This window comes from Opisthocomus hoazin, unplaced genomic scaffold (assembly GCF_030867145.1).
Source record: "Opisthocomus hoazin isolate bOpiHoa1 unplaced genomic scaffold, bOpiHoa1.hap1 HAP1_SCAFFOLD_81, whole genome shotgun sequence".
In the NCBI taxonomy this organism is placed as follows: Eukaryota; Metazoa; Chordata; class Aves; order Opisthocomiformes; family Opisthocomidae; genus Opisthocomus; species Opisthocomus hoazin.
The window spans coordinates 470,001-475,000 of NW_027448990.1; positions in this window are offsets into that span (position 1 = coordinate 470,001).

Sequence of the window (5,000 nt, forward strand, 5' to 3'; positions counted from 1 at the left end):
TGCCAGAACCGCGGTGGAGCCAAAGTCCCGCCGGAGCGAGGTAGACGAGGCATCCCTTTCCGCCGGCAGCTCCGGCGGCCACATCGGGCACACCGGACCCGGCGGACGGTAAAACGGGTAGACCTGGCCTCCCTGCCGGCAGAACGGGTAGACGAGGCCTCCCTGCCTGGAACCGGGTAGACCTGGCATCCCTGCCGGAAGCGGGTAGACCTGGCATCCCTGCCGGTAAAACGGGTAGACCTGGCCTCCCTGCCGGCAGAACGGGTAGACGAGGCCTCCCTGCCTGGAACCGGGTAGACCTGGCATCCCTGCCGGAAGCGGGTAGACCTGGCATCCCTGCCGGCAAAACGGGTAGACCTGGTCTCCCTGCCGCCAAAACGGGTAGACCTGGCCTCCCTGCAGGTAAAACGGGTAGACCTGGCCTCCCTGCCGGCAGAACGGGTAGACCTGGCCTCCCTGCCGCCACAACGGGTAGACCTGGCATCCCTGCCGGCAAAACGGGTAGACCTGGTCTCCCTGCCGGTAAAACGGGTAGACCTGTTCTCCCTGCAGGTAAAACGGGTAGACCTGGCCTCCCTGCCGGTAAAACGGGTAGACCTGGCCTCCCTGCCGGCAGAACGGGTAGACCTGGCATCCCTGCCGGCAAAACGGGTAGACCTGGTCTCCCTGCCGGTAAAACGGGTAGACCTGGTCTCCCTGCAGGTAAAACGGGTAGACCTGTTATCCCTGCCGGCAAAACGGGTAGACCTGGTCTCCCTGCAGCCAGAACGGGTAGACCTGGCATCCCTGCCGGTAAAACGGGTAGACCTGGTCTCCCTGCCGGCAAAAAGGGTAGACCTGTTCTCCCTGCCGCCAGAACGGGTAGACCTGGCCTCCCTGCCGGTAAAACGGGTAGACCTGGTCTCCGTGCAGGTAAAACGGGTAGACCTGGCATCCCTGCCGGCAGAACGGGTAGACCTGGTCTCCCTGCCGCCAGAACGGGTAGACCTGGCATCCCTGCCGGCAAAACGGGTAGACCTGGTCTCCCTGCCGGTAAAACGGGTAGACCTGGCCTCCCTGCAGGTAAAACGGGTAGACCTGTTATCCCTGCCGGCAAAACGGGTAGACCTGGCATCCCTGCCGGCAAAACGGGTAGACCTGGTCTCCCTGCCGGTAAATGGGTAGACCTGGTCTCCCTACCGCTAGAACGGGTAGACCTGGCCTCCCTGCCGGCAGAACGGGTAGACCTGGCCTCCCTGCCGGTAAAACGGGTAGACCTGGCATCCCTGCCGGCAAAACGGGTAGACCTGGTCTCCCTGCCGGTAAAACGGGTAGACCTGTTCTCCCTGCAGGTAAAACGGGTAGACCTGTTCTCCCTGCCGCCAGAACGGGTAGACCTGGCATCCCTGCCGGCAAAACGGGTAGACCTGGCCTCCCTGCCGGCAGAACGGGTAGACCTGGTCTCCCTGCAGGTAAATCGGGTAGACCTGTTATCCCTGCCGGCAAAACGGGTAGACCTGGTCTCCCTGCAGCCAGAACGGGTAGACCTGGTCTCCCTGCCGGCAAAACGGGTAGACCTGGTCTCCCTGCCGGCAAAAAGGGTAGACCTGTTCTCCCTGCCGCCAGAACGGGTAGACCTGGTCTCCCTGCCGGCAATATGGGTAGACCTGGCCTCCCTGCAGCCAGAACGGGTAGACCTGGCATCCCTGCCGGTAAATGGGTAGACCTGGCATCCCTGCCGGTAAAACGGGTAGACCTGGCATCCCTGCCGGCAATACGGGTAGACCTGGTCTCCCTGCCGCTAGAACGGGTAGACCTGGCATCCCTGCCGGTAAAACGGGTAGACCTGGCCTCCCTGCCGGCAATACGGGTAGACCTGGCCTCCCTGCCGGTAAAACGGGTAGACCTGGCCTCCCTGCCGGCAGAACGGGTAGACCTGGTCTCCCTGCAGGAAAAACGGGTAGACCTGGTCTCCCTGCAGCCAGAACGGGTAGACCGGGCATCCCTGCCGGAAAATGGGTAGACCTGGCATCCCTGCCGGTAAAACGGGTAGACCTGGCATCCCTGCCGGCAGAGCGGGTAGACCTGGTCTCCCTGCCGCCAGAACGGGTAGACCTGGCCTCCCTGCAGGTAAAACGGGTAGACCTGGCCTCCCTGCCGGCAGAAGGGGTAGACCTGGCCTCCCTGCCGGCAGAAGGGGTAGACCTGTCCTCCCTGCGGACAGAGCGGGTCGCCCGTGCTGGAGGCCCGTATGCAGGGGTGCCTGCACGGGGTGGGAAGGGCCGGCGGCGGGCTGCCTGTGCTCTCTCAGCCGGGGCGGCGGTGGGGGGGCTTGCGGGGGGTGGCTGGGGTCGGCAGGCCGGCCCTGCCGGAGGCCCGTATGCAGGGGTGCCTGCACGGGGTGGGAAGGGGCGGCGGCGGGGTGCCTGTGCTCTCTCAGCCGGGGCGGCGGTGGGGGGGCTTGTGGGGGGTGGCTGGGGGCGGCAGGCCGGCCGTGCCGGAGGCCCGTATGCAGGGGTGCCTGCACGGGGTGGGAAGGGGCGGCGGCGGGCTGCCTGTGCTGTCTCAGCCGGGGCGGCGGTGGGGGGGCTTGTGGGGGGTGGCTGGGGGCGGCAGGCCGGCCCTGCCGGAGGCCCCTATGCAGGGGTGCCTGCACGAGGTGGGAAGGGCCGGCGGCGGGCTGCCTGTGCTCTCTCAGCCGGGGCGGCGGTGGGGGGGCTTGTGGGGGGTGGCTGGGGGCGGCAGGCCGGCCGTGCCGGAGGCCCGTATGCAGGGGTGCCTGCACGGGGTGGGAAGGGGCGGCGGCGGGGTGCCTGTGCTGTCTCAGCCGGGGCGGCGGTGGGGGGGTTGTGGGGGGTGGCTGGGGGCGGCAGGCCGGCCCTGCCGGAGGCCCGTATGCAGCGGTGCCTGCACGGGGTGGGAAGGGGCGGCGGCGGGCTGCCTGTGCTCTCTCAGCCGGGGCGGCGGTGGGGGGGCTTGCGGGGGGTGGCTGGGGGCGGCAGGCCGGCCCTGCCGGAGGCCCGTATGCAGGGGTGCCTGCACGGGGTGGGAAGGGCCGGCGGCGGGCTGCCTGTGCTCTCTCAGCCGGGGCGGCGGTGGGGGGGCTTGCGGGGGGTGGCTGGGGGCGGCAGGCCGGCCCTGCCGGAGGCCCGTATGCAGGGGTGCCTGCACGGGGTGGGAAGGGGCGGCGGCGGGCTGCCTGTGCTCTCTCAGCCGGGGCGGCGGTGGGGGGGCTTGCGGGGGGTGGCTGGGGGCGGCAGGCCGGCCCTGCCGGAGGCCCGTATGCAGGGGTGCCTGCACGGGGTGGGAAGGGCCGGCGGCGGGCTGCCTGTGCTGTCTCAGTCGGGGCGGCGGTGGGGGGGCTTGCGGGGGGTGGCTGGGGGCGGCAGGCCGGCCCTGCCGGAGGCCCGTATGCAGGGGTGCCTGCACGGGGTGGGTGGGCCTGCGGCGGGCTGCCTGTGCTCTCTGAGCCGGGGCGGCGGTGGGGGGGGCTTGCGGGGGGTGGCTGGGGGCGGCAGGCCGGCCCTGCCGGAGGCCCGTATGCAGGGGTGCCTGCACGGGGTGGGAAGGGCCGGCGGCGGGCTGCCTGTGCTGTCTCAGTCGGGGCGGCGGTGGGGGGGGATTGCGGGGGGTGGCTGGGGTCGGCAGGCCGGCCCTGCCGGAGGCCCGTATGCAGGGGTGCCTGCACGGGGTGGGTGGGCCTGCGGCGGGCTGCCTGTGCTCTCTGAGCCGGGGCGGCGGTGGGGGGGGCTTGCGGGGGGTGGCTGGGGGCGGCAGGCCGGCCCTGCCGGAGGCCCGTATGCAGGGGTGCCTGCACGGGGTGGGAAGGGGCGGCGGCGGGGTGCCTGTGCTCTCTGAGCCGGGGCGGCGGTGAGGGGGCTTGCGGGGGGTGGCTGGGGGCGGCAGGCCGGCCCTGCCGGAGGCCCGTATGCAGGGGTGCCTGCACGGGGTGGGAAGGGCCGGCGGCGGGGTTCCTGTGCTCTCTCAGCCGGGGCGGCGGTGGGGGGGCTTGCGGGGGGTGGCTGGGGGCGGCAGGCCGGCCCTGCCGGAGGCCCGTATGCAGGGGTGCCTGCACGGGGTGGGAAGGGCCGGCGGCGGGCTGCCTGTGCTCTCTGAGCCGGGGCGGCGGTGGGGGGGCTTGCGGGGGGTGGCTGGGGGCGGCAGGCCGGCCCTGCCGGAGGCCCGTATGCAGGGGTGCCTGCACGGGGTGGGAAGGGCCGGCGGCGGGGTTCCTGTGCTCTCTCAGCCGGGGCGGCGGTGGGGGGGCTTGCGGGGGGTGGCTGGGGGCGCAGGCCGGCCCTGCCGGAGGCCCGTATGCAGGGGTGCCTGCACGGGGTGGGAAGGGCCGGCGGCGGGCTGCCTGTGCTCTCTCAGCCGGGGCGGCGGTGGGGGGGCTTGCGGGGGGTGGCTGGGGGCGGCAGGCCGGCCCTGCCGGAGGCCCGTTTGCAGGGGTGCCTGCACGGGGGTGGTTTGGGGGGGGCGGCGGGAATTTTTTGGTTTTTGTTGCTTTTTTATTTCTTTTTCCGCTTTTGAAACAGAGACGCCGCCCCGTCCTCGGGCGTTTCAGCCGAGCTGATGGAAAGCGGCGCCCTTTCCCGTCGCTTGCGGGGGGGGGTGGTGCAGGAGGGGGGAGGCGGCGCGCGCCTGAAATTCCCCTCGCCACCCCCCGTTTCCGAGACTTCGCCGTATCTAGTGGAAGGCGCTAAGCTTGGCCGGACTGTCTCGCTGAAGGCTTTCTTACTCTGCATCGGTTCTGACGGTGGGCGAGAAAAAAAAACAAAACCAAAGCAGAGCAGGGAAACAGTTACAAAAAGTTCTTGAGAGCCAGCACCGGCCCGCCCATCGGCAGACGGAGCGGCGCCCGGGGTCAACGAGTGCCACCCTGCTGCTTAGCAACCGGAACCCGAGCCGGCCCGCCCCGCCCACCCGCCGGCAAGGGGCGGGCGCTTCCCCGCGGCAGAAGGGGGAGACAGAGACTGAGAGACGGGGTCGAGGAGCAGGCGGGGAGCCTTGCGCTGAGG